At 37.6% G+C, this 16,417-nt stretch overlaps 2 pseudogenes; one reads left to right on the forward strand and one right to left on the reverse strand.

Annotated features, from left to right (window-relative positions):
• LOC148522682 (uncharacterized) overlaps window positions 1-12,513 on the forward strand; it is a 37,806-nt pseudogene extending 25,293 nt beyond the window's left edge.
• The window catches only part of LOC148522681 (uncharacterized), a 240,474-nt pseudogene that overhangs the window by 117,558 nt on the left and 106,499 nt on the right, over window positions 1-16,417 (reverse strand).

Genomic DNA, 16,417 nt, shown 5'->3' on the forward strand with positions numbered 1-16,417 from the left:
GTTCAACACTACAAGCTCACCCATCTCATTAACTAAAAAATATATATTTTTTATATTATATAAATATGTTCTAGTTTTTGAAAAGTGTCATGTTTTTACACATAGACACACCATGCTAGTTTACAATTAATTTGTCTACATTGATCTGTTTGTCTTGCAGCCTTGATGTTTTTTCTTCATGTATAATTGCCTGATCATTCAAAATAAATAATTATTCAAAAAAAAAATGTTTATGTTCTCTCCATATTTCATTTTGCTTGGTGAGAAAAGTCACAATATCTTCAAAAAAGTCTGCTATTTATTAATATATAGGGGCATTGTTTGGCAATAACTTGTTTGGGTCACGTAAAAAAATGTTTTGACAGATGGGGTCCCAGTGCAAAATAGATTAAGAACCCCTGGTGTAGTGCACTGGTTTAATATATAACTTATTGTATTTTCAAATAGGTATAACAATGTGACAGAAAAATCATTGGGGCTGGTACAAGTGATGATGATGCAGCTGATCTCTATAATATACAGCTGCTCTGCTCATGCAGGTGCTGGGTCTAGTTGAGGAAAAAACATTTTATCCAGTAGAGATTTCCAGCAGCTCCTTTCAGTACCCGGATTTCTGCTATGTAGTCAATACAATTACATGTGACTCTCTCTTCCACGAGTAAGCGCAGCTATATGCCTCACTCACAGTAACACAGGACTCATGGATTTTTGTTTGCAGACCATCAGTCCTGCATAGAAAAACCCAAGAGTCCAGGGTGAGATACTAGTCTAACAGTTATTCCTTTATTGTTTGCTATATATAAATTGTACCATACTGACCCAGCAAGTCACTGAGTTCAGAATTGAAGCCTTGTGTTGGTGCCAACCAACCACACATCAACATTGTATGGGTGGTACTCTTTATATTTCTTTATGGAAATAAATATTTTATACTTTGGATATCCAAGTTAGCTGATCAGACTACACCATTAATTTACTTTAATAGAGGGGAGGAGATTTGAAATGGATTGGCTGGTAAAGATCTGTGATGGTGTGGTGGTTGGATGGCTGACTGCAGTAGAAGTTGGGATGGCCCAATAAAATAATGATAATAATATTAATATATATACACATACAGTGTATGTATATCAATATATATACTGTATATACTGTATATATATATATATATATATATATCTATAGACCAATGAAAGATTAATCAGGGCCACCTGGATATAGTCTACACACAGATAGAACAGACCTAATACTTAATAACACTATCCCCTTTGGTACTGGGTGTCAGCTATAAGCAAGAGATCTGGGCATAGCAGTGGTATGCTGCTATTGCATAGAAGGATATTAAACAGTGAACTTGATACACAGCGACAAAAGTGCTAATTTAATAAATAAATACATGCTTGGTCTGTAAAATGTCAGTGCAAATTAATACAATCAGATAAATAATGTGTATAAAGTGTCTGTGCACTTTATACACATTAAGGGAAATTAAGGGAAAATAAGTAAGGATAAAGTGCCAAATGCTTATCTTATTTAAAATTTCCCGGTAAGTTCATATAGGGCAGGAGTGGAGCTTCCCAACGCGTTTCGTCCTTCACCTAGACTTCTTCAAGGGTAGTGTGATTAATTTCCCTTTGCAAAAAAACACATATATTGCTTTTTTTTTAAAAAAATTATGTATTTTTAGGAGACTATATGTATGAATTTATTATTGACCATGTCCCTTATCCTTAGTGTTTTTTATGTCTTTTAGTTTAAAAAAACTTTGTACCCCCCTTTTATATTGAATATTCGCTTCTTATATTTTTTTATCTCATAAGCCATTGACACATGGAGGTCTAATAAGCACTTTATTACTGCACAGTCACTTTTCACTATCATGTTTTAAGGGTTATTATTGGGAATGTTATTTATTATGTTTGATCCTTGAATGGAATATTTACCTTTAAATAAGGTTTAGGAGTTATTTTAGCACAACTAGCAAATTTTGCACAGACACTTTATACACATTTATCTGATTGTATTCATTTGCACTGACATTTTACAGACCAAGAATGTATTTATTTATTTATTAAATTAGCACTATTGTCGCTGGTGAAAAGTCTTTGAAATTGAATACGGGGATAATTGAAATAGGCGAAAATGATGGGTTTTCGCCACAAATTGAGTACAGGCCATAGTGGTAAAGGGACATTGTTCTCTGATCAAGCCAACTAAAGATACTATTTTTTCTTACACCTCTAAAGGATTCCCAAAATCTAGTCTCATTTCCTGGATAGGAGAAACCTTTTACAGCTAATCTGTTTCTCATCTAATACATGATGAGTCTCACATTACTATAAAAGTCGTTTTACTTTGGTAACATTTATGCTTTTAAATATAATCTCTTTTTCTTGCAGGACAAATAAAAAGCGGGATCCCCACAAAGGCCCATTTCAATTTCCGGCTAAAAGTCCCGGACTCTTCGCAAGGTGCACTTTCTGCCGTCATTGCTGGTTTTGCCTCCAGAAAAGTATCGTGCTCATCTCCGCTTTTCGCACTATTAAATTCCAAAGGATGCAAAAAATGCATCCCGGCAAAACTCAAACAGGCGAAAAGTGCAGTCAGATTTGGGGAAATCAGCCTGAGACCCCTCAAAAGATGCACTGACATGGGGGATCACTATGGATACCCCGAAATAGCCCTGTTGAAGGTTTTTGGGGTGCTTAAATGCTCTCAATTGCTGCTATTTAGCGTCTTTGCACAAGTGGTGAAGAATAGTATTTACCAGTTATATTTGCTAAAAATAAGTAGTCCCATCAAATTTGGGGTACATGAGAATGGGAACAAGCATGGTTAAAAATCGCTAAAGAGATGTTTTAAAATACATAACAAACACACCTTCAGCAATCACCTACAATAAAAAAAAACACCTGGGGCATACTTGGGGGACCCCCTGGAGTCTATTTCACAACTTTTTAAATTTGTCCTCCAACTTTGTTTTTTTTTCACTCCCAAAACGAAAGCACTTTTTTGGGATGATCTAAAGTATTTTTTAATTTTATTACACAGTTAACCTTTGGGTGATTGTCCCAAGACTGCAGGGGTGTTCCCACAACTTTGCACCCCAAACCCCCAGTTCTGCACTTTTTTCCGCCTCTATTCAGAGGCAAATCATTTCCACTGGTTACAAGGTGCAAACTTTTTGTGCCGGTGAAAAGTCTTTGGAATTGAATACGGGGAGAGGTTCCCACCTGACGAAATGACGCCACTGGCAAAACTTTTTTGGCGGCAATTGAATGCGGCCTTAAGACTATTAGAAGACATAATGGTGAAGGGACGCTGTTCTCTGAAAAAGCCAACTAAAGACACTATTTCTTCTTACACCTCTAAAGGATTCCCAAAATCTATTCTCATTTTCTGGATAGGAGAAAACTTTTACAGCTAATTTGTTCCTCATCTAATACATGATGAGTCTCATAGGAAAGAAACCGCATCTGTGCTCTGAGTGTGACAAAAGCTTTACATATAAATCACATTTTATCTCACATCAGAGGATTCACACAGGAGAGAAATCATTTACATGTTCTGAATGCAGCAAATGTTTTTCCTATAAGTCATCTCTTGTTATACATCAGAGGAGTCTCACACAAGAGAAACCATATAAATGCTGTGAATGTTGCAACTATTTTACTAGTTATAATATTATATTGGAAAGAAAGAATGCATGTTTAAGGAGCACATGGCATTGCAAAGAAGTGCAATCTGTAGTGCTCTAAACAAAGGCAGTAGTGATCAACCTATGGCAAAGCACTTCCTTGAAGCCAACCATACCTTATCCTCCTTGAGATATAGAATAATTGATTTTGTTCCCCCCAAAATACAGGGGTGGCAATAGATCAAGGGAGTTGCTAAGATGTGAAACAAAATGGAAATACAGGCTAGGTACAATGGCACCGATTGGGTTAAATGAGCAACTGAATCTGCAATGCTTCCAATAATATGGTTTATTCAACACCAAGATGTCTAATGGTTTTTGTTCCCCTGCCTTCTCTATCCTTGTCTTTCTCTACTATTTCTGTATATTATCTATGTCGTCTATTTAAATGTTATCCATCCAGATTTTCCTAACATGATCTCTGAATTTGTTTAATATGGAGGTAATCTGACTTCAATTGTAGCTACCATATTGATATAATAGTAACTTGTAGCTGTCATATATGGTAATTATTAGTAAGAGTAATTTCAGACTTGTAATGATGGATTATATCCACTAGATGGCACTGTTACCATTGGTTAGCACTATACTGCTCTACAATCCGTTTTTTATATGATTTGTAACTCTTCCAGGCTACTTGTAGCCTTATAGTTTTTATGGTGGTGGGTGTCTCACTAATGATGTCACAGCTGCTGCATTCCTGGAAGGGAAGCAGCTATATACACTTCTGTAGATTGACCATGACATCATCAGCCAGTGTTCAACATCATTCCCTACCATCCAAGTGGGCATAGAGGGGGAATATAACCATTTGGCGAGTGTAGCGAGCCACTGTGCCCAAAGCGTGGCAAGCAAAGCGAGCTCGCAAGGGGTTAACTTTCTTTTTTTGGTGGACTACGTGGGCAGGAAACTACACTTCCTCCCTCAGTGCACATCACTTGCAGGTACAGAATCTGAAGTGGTAATAGTCAGGCTCTAGCGCGCTGCTGATCACAGGGTGAGAGTATAAGAAAGGTAAGATTGTCTCATTTTACTCTTATTGTATCCTGAGAAAAGAACTAACTTAAAGGTTCTGAAACATTGATAATAACTACACGAGTACTGTGTCTTTTATGAAGTCGTCGTGAGTGCCGCCCACTGCTGCATATATTATTATTTCCTTCCCTTGGATAGGTAATTAAGGAAAGCACCAGATGCAGGACATCCTTTTTAGCCCTAAGGAGTGCCGGATGCAATTTCTCTGTATATATATATATATATATATATATATATATATATATATATATAACTTTTGTCAGTACTAAGTGATCTATCTATTTATCTATATATGTATCTATTTCTCTACAACAACATAGTCTCTATCAGCAATGTTGAAGCATGTGAACTATATTTATTTATTATCTATGTATACTGTATATATAAGGGGTATCTAGGTGACAGCTCCATCTTAGTATCTTACATATTATTTTGTGCATCAGGTTAGTATATATAAAGGGGTATTTAGGAGGCAGCTCCATTAAAGTTTCTTACTTATTACTCTGCGCATCAGGTTAGTATATATAAAGTGGCATCTAGGTGACACCTCCATCATAGTATCTTACATATTACTCTGTGCATCAGGTTAGCATATATAAAGGGGTATCTAGGTGGCAGCTCCATCATAGTATCTTAAATATTACTCTTTACATCAGGTTAGTATATATAAAGGGATATATAGGTGACAGCTCCATCATAGTATATTACATATTACTCTGTGTATCAGGTCAGTATATATAAAGGGATATCTAGGTGGCAGCTCCTTCATAATATATTACATATTACTATGTGCATCAGGTTAGTACATATAAAGAGGTATCTAGGTGACAGCTCCATCATAGTATCTTACATATTACTCTGTACATCAGGTTAGTACATATAAAGAGGTATCTATGTGGCAGCTCCATCATAGTATCTTACATATTACACGGTGCATCGTGTTAGTATATATAAAGGGGTATCTAGGTGGCAGCTCCATCATAGTATCTAACATGTTACTCTGTGCATCAGGTTAGTATATATAAAGGGGTACCTAGGTGGCAGATCTGTCACAGTATCTTACATATTACTCTGTGCATCAGGTTATTATATATAAAGAGGTATCTATGTGGCAGCTCCATCATAGTATCTTACATATTACTCTGTGCATCAGGTTTATATAAAGAGGTATCTAGGTGGCAACTCCATCATAGTATCTAACATATTACTCTGTGCATCTGATTATTATGGGATGTAGTCTGGAAGGCGGCAGTCGAATTGTCATCTGCCCGCTTCCTGACAGTGAAAGCTCGGCATGGGACTAATAATTAGACCCACACTGAAATCCCAGCACCCGGCATACCAAACATAGGTAAGCCAGGCATTGGGAGCTCATAGCTGCGGGGGTGAGTTGGGTTAGGTTTATGGGCTCCTGAGGGTCTTAGGGTTAGACACCCACTGGAAGGGTTAGGTTTAGGGTAGGGGTAGGAGGGGTTTGGGTCAGGCACCACCGGGGGGGAGGTTATGTTTAGATAGTATATATAAAGAGTTATCTAGGTGGCAGATCCGTCATCGTATCTTACATATTAATCTGTGCATCAGCTTTGTATATATAAAGGGATAATTGCATTAAATACACCAGCAATGACACCTCGCACCCCTCACGGCTTGCTCCAAGCCTAAATTTGTATAATGTTGGTCAGAGCCTTATGTGGCGCCCGTTGTCACAATGACTTGCACCCGCAAGTACATCTCATGTATTTGGATTGAGTCCATAGAATTTTATAGATTACTCTGTGCAAAAACAGACAAATTGATATCCACAATCGTTAGGAATTTAGATTATGTGATATTATTAGAAACTGCAATTTCTATAGTATATAGTCGCTAAAATCAATATTTGCTAGTTTGGTGGTAGACCCTACAGTCAGTATATTCATACTGTGTATGAGATAAAGACTCTTTTTGTAGAAAATTAACTGTGAAAATGTTCCTTTTATTTACATTTTTTTTAAATTGATTAAGTAATTAGGACAGACAAACAGAGAAAAGCACTCTTAAAATTAAAAAGGATAACTCTTATTGAGTGAGGGAGTTATTATTGTAAAAAAATATTGGCGCTTGTTTTTAGTTCCTTTTGAGTCAGATATTGATAGGTGCTTAATAATTCTGATACTATTTGTTCTGACTCAAGGATTTCATCTCGTTACCGTGATCTTTGAAAATTGAATAAAATAAATCTGGTTAAGTGTGTCTGTATTATTCCTATTTGGGTTAATAATTTAAGAAATACAACCTTTTAAAGGAAAGATCACATAAACACCTTCAAAGTGAAAACATAGATAGCATCAACCAAAAGAGAAGAACATATATATATATATATATAAATATATATATATATTTATATAAATCCCGCACTCACATCCAAGTCAGAGACAACATCAGGGTGCATTCCAGCCAATCCAGTCTTGTTCAGGTACAGTAGGTAGCAATATAGGTATCCAAAAGGATGCACTCACCAAGGAGACATAGTAATTCAATAATTTTTATTCCACGATAAAAGTAGGATAATAGCAGCAAGTTATGGCACCATATAGATAGCGATGTTTTGGTCACACCACTATCAAGCCAGCAGCCAGTCACAGCAACCATTAGATGCACATAAAATACAGCCTCAGTCCAAAGGACTGACTGACCTTACCCCTGGGGCACCATAAGTAGCAGCAACAATTAGGATAGCGCACACTCCACCGCCACGTGTGCTCCAGCCCGTGGAACGCTTTGCCCAGAAGTGAAATCACTTTCTATAAGTTACATAACATCACAGACCACAGCTTGTGCTCCAGTGTGTGGAACACACAGTGTGGAAACGTGAGCACATTTTCTACATCAACATAGACGAGCAACCTCTGAAAAAAAATTTTTTTAAATAAATACATAGCACAATACTCAATAATTAGACAGGTGGCTCATGCTGTTAATTACATATATATATATATATATATATATATATATATATATATATATATATATATATATATATAATTGTTGTGCCACAATATGATGTCCCATTGGTTTACAAGCAATAAAGTAGATACATATTAACAAATAAAGGAACAATACAATCCAAGTCATAAAAATACACATATTAATCCCTCTAATTTATAATCTTTCTATCCCAAATCCTATATCCTAATTTTTTTATATTTTATCTATTTGTTTTATTAATTTCTTCATATTTACATATTTTTATTATATACTTTAACTTTTTTTATAAAATTTTTTATATAACTATCATTTTTTTTTTTCAAATCTTCAAAAGACTTATAGCAAACAGAGGAGGAGGAGTTAGATGGGGAGTGATTAGTACTCATCCATAGCCATATAGAGTGCCAACCGATATCTTCATACTAGTTCAACTTCAGCAATATGAAACTATAAAAAGACCCATAGCGTATTATATTCGTTCAACCCCCTTGGGGAGATAGTGTCTAGTCTGAATATCCACCGGGCCTCCAGTCTTCGTAGTATTAGTTCATGGTCACCACCTCTGTTTTGTAGAAAATTTATTGTAAAAATGTCCCTTTTATTTATTTTTTTTTTAAATGGATTAAGCAATTAGGACAGACAAACAGAGAAAAGCACTCTTAAAATTAAAAAGGATAACTCTTATTGAGTGAGGGAGTTATTAATGTAAAAAAAATATTGGTGCTTGTATATAGTTCCTTTTGAGTCAGATAATGATAGGTGCTTAATAATTCTGATACTATTGGTTCTAACTCAAGGATTTAATCCTGTAACCGTGATCTTTGAAAATTCAATAAAATAATCCTGGTTAAGTGTGTCTGTATTATTCCTAATCGGTTTAATAATTGAAAAATTCAACCTTTTAAAGGAAAGATCACATAAACACCTTCTAAGTGAAAATATAGACAGCCTCAGCCAAAAGAGAAGAACATATATATATATATATATATACACACACATATATATGTTAAATAGCATGATATATAATTGATGCTTGTGTTGTGCTGTGCTGTGCTGTAGGTATAGAGTCTGCATGTCTGAACCATATAGCTGGCCATTTCATTTAAATCAACATGGTCCAATTATAACTTTAAGGGTAAATTTACTAAGAATCGAGATGCTCCCGATTTGCAAAGAGATTAATCTCACTGTACTGTACCTCGCCTGGGCGATTTATTCACTTTTTATTTTGCAAATTTACAAACAGGCGATTTGTTCCAAATTGATTTGGGCAATGGTGAATTAGGTCGATTTTTTTTGGGTAACTTGTAAGCAAGCTCGAGTGAGTTATCTCTCCCGATTTGCACATTTTGCAGATTACTCACCCTAGATTGCAGAGTTTCTGCCTAACTGTCCCGAGCAAGCAGCCTGCACAAATCAGTGAGATATGTGTAAGCTGCTTGTGTCATGGACCTGTTAAAAATGGATTAAATTAAATAAAAATATGCCTAACCAGCCCCGAACTTGTCAGCGAGGCCTGGTTCCAAAAATTATGGGGAACAAAACAAGTAGAGTTCCACCGTAATTTAGGAACCAGCACCTGGCTGCCGGACCAGTCCTGGTTTTAAATATAGGGGGAAAAATGCTTAGGGGTAAACCAATATTTAAAAACAGCACCAGACCCAAACCATCCAGGGTGTAATGCCACAGCCAGCAGACCCTTTTAGCGAGTCTCCAGGGCCAAAGCATTCTCACCCCAAGCAGGTCAGGCCAAGCTGGGGATCTCAGGGGAGATGGGGACCCCATAAGAGGGTTTCCCCCTCTGCTGAGCACCCCAGGTTTGGTCTGAAGCCCGGGACTCTTCCCCGCACCCCTGGAGCGGTGGGTATGGGGGTAATAAAGTGAATTTTACAGTGGATTTACAGGTGTCAGCATGCCTGCCCTTTAGCACTTGTGGAACTACTAGTGAAACCAGGTGACCGGCAGGCACCCATATTTCTACATTAAAATAAATAGTTCAATAAAGACACAACACACACCATTGATAGAACAAGTTTAATACACACATACCTCAATCACACATACTTACCTGTTCTAGCCCTTCGGCCCACTTGTTCAAAGGAGAAATCCATGGATCTGGATCAACAAAAAAGATCCTATACTCACGTACATCCTGGCACTGCTCTCCATCGCATGCAGGGTCAGCAACTTACCCAAACCATGCTGAACAGATGCAAGTATATGTTGTTACATGTACTTAAACCTCACGAAATGACATTTGACCAAAATCAACTGTAATTTCTCCCAGGCCACTAGCCAATCAGTGGCCGCTTTACATGTAGCAGCCGCTCATTGGCTGGTTCTACGTGAGTTCCAGTCAATGTGGTTAGGCTTTTGGGGGGACCCTATGTCTTTTTTAAAAAAAATTAGCCCTATTTTAATGATTTACAGGCAGAAACATACACAAATCACAATGATTTGTGTATGTTTCTGACCGTCTCACAGCTCATCTTGATTCTTGGTAAATTTGAGAGATATATATTTTAGGTGAAAAGTACACACAATTTGGCCCAATGGTGATTTAAGTCATTTTGCTATCTCACCTGATTTGAATGAAATCGATGGAGACATCTCACCTGAGATGGGCAAAAGCAAATTTGAGAGATGGAAAAAAAAGGACTAACTCACCCGAGATTGTCATATTGAGCAATCTCGATTGTTACTAAATTTACTCCTTAGACTCACATGTAGAGGTAGTACTTATCCTATTTTTGGTATTTCAAATTCTTTTCAATTATATATAGGTTCATGCAGTTAACAATCATTGGTATTCTGCATAGTCCTGATTTGTTTAACCCATTAACCAAAACAGTATAACCAGTAGATTGGTGACATAGCTGACTCACCACTGGCAGGAGAGTAGGGGGGGTGCCTTCATAATTGAAAATTCTGTGCAATGCTTCTGGGAGTCAGTCAATCCAGGAATGGTGCAGAGTGGGCTGGGTCAGGGCAATATTTGTGTCCCTGTGGGGGCCCCCAATGTGTGGCCCCATCCTCCCCAACTATAATCCAGCCCTGTCCTGGTGCATCAGCTGACACTAGTTGTGACAAAATTGGTAGCATGTGTTACCCATCTATGGTCAGTGCAGGGGGTGAGTAAATAGCTATCATGTTTTTTAGTGTATTTAAATATATATCATAATCTGTATATAAAATTACACTATTACTGTAAAAGTCGTTTTACTTGTGTAACATCCATGATTTTAAATATAATCTTTTTATTCTTGCAGGACAAATAAAGAGCAGAATTCCCACAAAGACTATTAGAAGACATAGTGGTAAAAGGACATAGATCTCTGATTAAGCCAACTAAAGAAGCTATTTCTTCTTACACCTCTAAAGGATTCCCAAAACTATTCTCATTTTCTGGATAGCTAATTTGTTTCTCATCTAATACATGATGAGTCTCATAGGAAAGACACCGAATTTGTGCTCTGAGTGTGACAAATGCTTTACATATAAATCATATCTTATCTCACATCAGAGGATTCACACAGGAGAGAAACCATTTAGATGTTTTGAATGCAGCCAATGTTTTTCCACTAAGTCACAGTTTGTTATACATCAGAGGATTCATACAGGAGAGAAACCATTTACATGTTCTGAATGTAGCCAGTGTTTATCCCATAAGACACATCTTGTTATACATCAGAGGTTTCACACAGGAGAGAAACCATTTACATGTTCTGAATGCAGCCAGTGTTTTTCCCAAAAGACACATCTTGATGTACATCAGAGGAGTCACACAGGAGAGAAACCATTTACATGTTCTGAGTGCAGCAGGTGTTTTTCCAATTCGTCAAATCTTTATAGACATCAGAGGAGTCACACAGGAGAGAAACCATTTACATGCTCTGAATGCAGCAAGTGTTTTTCCTGTAAGTCACATCTTGTTAGACATCAGATGATACACACAGGAGAGAAGCTATTTACATGGTCTGAATGAAGGAAATATTTTTCCCAAATGTCAGAGCTTGTTATACATCAGAGGAGTCACACAGGAGAGAAACCATTTACATGTTCTAAATGCAGCAAGTGTTTTTCCTGTAAGTCACAGTTTGTTATACATCAGAGGAGTCACATAGCAGAGAAGCCATTTCCATGTTCTAAATGCAGCAAGTGTTTTTCCCATAAGTCACAGCTTGTTATACATCAGAGGAGTCACACAGGAGAGAAACCATTTACATGTTCTGAATGCAGCAAATGTTTTTCCTGTAAATCAAATCTTGTTACACATCAGAGCAGTCACACAGGAGAGAAACCATTTAGATGTTCTGAATGCAGCCAATGTTTTTCCACTAAGTCACATCTTGTTAGACATCAGATGATTCACATAGGAGATAAGTCATTTACATGTTCTGAATGCAGTAAATATTTTCCCAAAAGTCAGAGCTTGTTATACATCAGAGGAGTCTCACAGGAGAGAAGTCATTTACATGTTCTTAATGCAGCAAGTGTTTTTCCTGTAAGTCAGAAGTTTGTTATACATCAGAGGAGTCACATAGCAGAGAAGCCATTTACAATGCAGCAAGTGTTTTTCCTGTAAGTCATATCTTGTTATTCATCAGAGGAGTCACACAGGAGAGAAACCATTTACATGTTCTAAATGCAGCAAGTGTTTTTCCTGTAAGTCACAGTTTTTTATACATCAGAGGAGTCACATAGGAGAGAAGCCATTTACATGTTCTGAATGCAGCAAGTGTTTTTCCTGTAAGTCAAAACTTGTTACACATCAAATGATTCACACAGGAGAGAAACCATTTAAATGTTCTGAATGAAGGAAATGTTTTTCCTATAAGTCATGTCTTTCTACACATCAGAGGAGTCACACAGGAGAGAAACCATATAAATGCTTTGAATGTTGCAACTGTTTTAGTAGTAAAAGAACACTTATTAATCACATGTAGAGACACTCTAAGGCCCTGAATGTACGAGGGTTGTTCAAAAAGTATGCCTAAATGCTCACAACTCAAATTTTATTATAGATACAGATTTGAACATTTGCAGTAAAATACTTTGAAGTCTTAGTAACAGAATGACTCTACTAAAAAAATTCACCATCTGCCCTCAAACATTTTCTCCGCCTCTCAACCCAAGCTGTGAAGCCACTTTGGAAAAGTTCCAGTAGTTGGTGTTTGACCCAGGAACGTATGGCATTTTTATCTCCCTCTGTCTTCAAAATGTTGACCACGGAGACAGTATTTGAGAGGGTCAAACAGATGAAAGTCAGAAGGAGCCAAATCAGGACTGTATGGTGGATGTGGAATTGTTGCCCACCCCATTTTGGCAATGGCCGCATATGTTGCCATCAAAGTGTGATGTCTGGCATTGTCGAGGTGTAAGATAATATTTGACAATGGAATTGTTGACCTTTTTTTGCGGATGGCTTCTTAAGTGTAATAAAGTATCGATCACTGTTGATTGATTGGTTTGATTCCAAGTAATCAATGAGAATAACACCTCAGCAATCCCAGAAGAATGTGGCCATGACTTTGTTTACAGATTGCTGTAATTTAATTTTTATTTTGGCCTAGGTGAACTTAGGTGTTTCCATTTCTTTGATTGGGCCTTTGTTTCTGGATCATAAAGGAATACCCGGGTCTCATCTCCTGTAATGACATTTTCCAAAAACATCTCAGGGTTGGCTTCAAAGTTGGTCAAAAGATTCATTGCACACTTCCACCCTCTGGGCCTTATGATCCCTGGTAAATTGATTTGAAACCCATTTAGCACACACTTTATGATATCCCAAATCATTTATTAGTGTTTCTACAGTGCCATGGCTACATTCAGGTTCATCACTGATATCTCTGATGGTCACACGACGGTCTTTCTGAATCATGGCATCGACTTTGTGTCGGTTCTCTGCTGTCACTGCAGTTGATGGTCTGCCACCATGAGGTTTGTTGCACATGGATGATTCTCCTGATTGAAAATGCTTCATCCACCTTCTGACATTGCTATAGTCAATTGTACACTCACCATACACTTTTTTCAGTCTTCTGTGGATTTCTGTAGCATTGCAGCCTTATTTTTCCAGAAATTCAATGATGGCTCTTTGTTTCAATCTGGATTCCATGGTATTTCTTGGACTACCTAAACAAAAATACATATATAGTTTGCAGACATAATAAACTACAGACTGAGAGTTTCAAATAAATGTTGCATATTATTTTAGAGTTATGAGCATTTAGGCATTACTTTTTGGACAACCCTCATATAATGTGTTTCTTAAGTAAGTTAAATAGCATCAATTCATTATATTTACAAGTGAGGACATTTTTTATATAAATCAATCTTGTTAAAAACTGGATAGGAGAATTATCTACATCTTATCCTCTGCACCAATATAATGTAATAAACAATGTGTATGGTGAAACCCCCAAAACTGTGTGAAATTATTATTTATTTGAAAATTAAATTTTTATTATAATGGCATAAACAGGGCCAGTGGCATCACTAGGGGGTCACACCAAAATTGTAGAGCTGCTCTGCTATTTTGTTGTCATGCCCTCAGATGGTGTCACCAAGCAGCGGTGATGTACGAATGCATGTGTCATACACACTGTACCCAGAGAGGCTGAGGGCTGCCTGGGCAAGACCCCAGTGCAGGCTTGCTGACATTCTGGCAACCCCCTCCTGGAATAGGTGCACTAGATGGTGCTATTAATTACAACTAATACAATAGTATACAACAAACGAGAGAGAATATTTTTTGGTGTAGTGCAGCATTTCTCAAACTGTGGGTCATGACCCCAGAGTGGGGCGTGCCCATCTCAGCAATGGGTCGCAGCTCACCCAAGTTAAATATCCTGGACCGGTCCTGAGTCCTTTTCGCCCGCTGCTATGATGGTCCGCAGCAGCATTTGCACCAGCAGTCCCCTGCTAGCTCCTCCTTCCAACCTTTACTGTGATTAATACGCATGTGACGTCACAACATCCGAGCATCATGATGTCAAGACATCCGAGCATCATGATGTCACCCCGTCTCAGTCACAGTAAAGGGAGCCTTAGTGCAGCCTGTGTTACTGTAGTTGTAGGACAAGAACTGGTTATCTGCTGCCCCAGCTAGTGGCAGACTTAAGTATTGAAAGCAAGAACATTTATTTTATATTAAGTAAAATGGAGAACTATGGTCATAATTTAAATTAAGGTGATGTGTATAAAATGTATATATATTACCCCCATTGTCCATTTTCCCTTTGTTTGTTTCATGACCAACATCTTTCTTATATATTTTTATGCCATAAAAAATATCTAAGGAAGATGATGGGCAAGGAGGGTAAATGTGCATACATTTTATACACATCACCCTCTTACCCCCATGCCCATCATTTTATATATTTTGATGCCCATCATCTTTCGTATATATTTTTATGGCATACAAGCATATAAGGAATATGATGGTCTTAAAAATATAAAAGGACAGATTTATTATAGTGGCATGGATCGTACTACTATAACTCTTCCTGCTTTGCCTCATTACTGAGCCAAAGCAGGAAGCACTAACAATGAGATGCAAGAACATCTCATCTGCTGGAGTGGGGGAGTGAAAACTCCCCCCTCCAGTGATTCCTGCCTGAGTACACAGCACATCAGCCTAGTGCTGATGCACTGTGTCTCCCGGCTGGCTCCAATGGGCATGCGCAGGCTCTTGAAAGCATCAGGAGATCCCATGTGCAGTCCCCGGCGCTGCCAGCCCATGCTACAAGGGAAAGTGCTGTCCCAGCTATGGTGATAGGGCAACCACTTCTTCCCCATATTTGCAGTTAATACATGTATCCCATAATGGCATAAAATAGAAGTGGAATTATGAGGCATAAACTGTAAGTGCATATTACCCCCCCTCCTTGTCCATCATCCTTATATATTTGTATGTAATATATTATATGTATTTTTATATAAGAAGGCTAATGGACATAAATGTATTGAAGATGATGGGCAATGGGGGGTGATGTACACTTACATTTTATGCCTCACCCCATTTTGCCCATTATCCTTCTTATATATTTTATGCCATAAAACTACACAGGGGTGGTACAATAAGTTAGGTAACAAGACCACTCACATGTGTAATATTCACTGTTTCATTCTAATTTACCACCAGTCCAGAGCAGGTAGGCCACTATTTCCCTTCATATCCATTAGAAGACTGCACCTGATATCAAGTCAAATCAGAAGCTGAAACTTATATCCAACTTGTGTACCATGATAACGTCATGTCACAGAAACAGGTATGGGTTTGGTGCACCACCTTTTATAATGGCAGGACAGATGTTGAAGCTGAGCAATGCTGCTATTGGGAAGTACTGGACCATTATCCCTATAGCCCTGACCTTGCGCTGTCCAAATCAATTTGTCAGATATGATCGCTTGCAATTATTATCTGACGATTTAGTCATCTATGGTCGGATGTTGAATTGCTTGGATGCTACCCTGCGACAGCACAATTCGTATATGCACAAATATATTTATATCTCTACAGAATTTGATCAGAGTGTGGGAGACAGGTCTGGTGTGTATGTTGGTGGGTGGTTGGATATGTATTGAGAAGACTCCGCATACTGAACTAGTATGCCTGTAACAAATAATTGAAATGTACACAGAAACTAGCATGCTAAAAAGAAGTTATCTAAATGAAAATTAAGGGTTATTGTAAAAGAACCTGCAGGTCATTTGCAA

This window comes from Taudactylus pleione, unplaced genomic scaffold, assembly GCF_031769625.1.
Source record: "Taudactylus pleione unplaced genomic scaffold, aTauple2 ptg000145l, whole genome shotgun sequence".
Taxonomy (NCBI): Eukaryota; Metazoa; Chordata; class Amphibia; order Anura; family Myobatrachidae; genus Taudactylus; species Taudactylus pleione.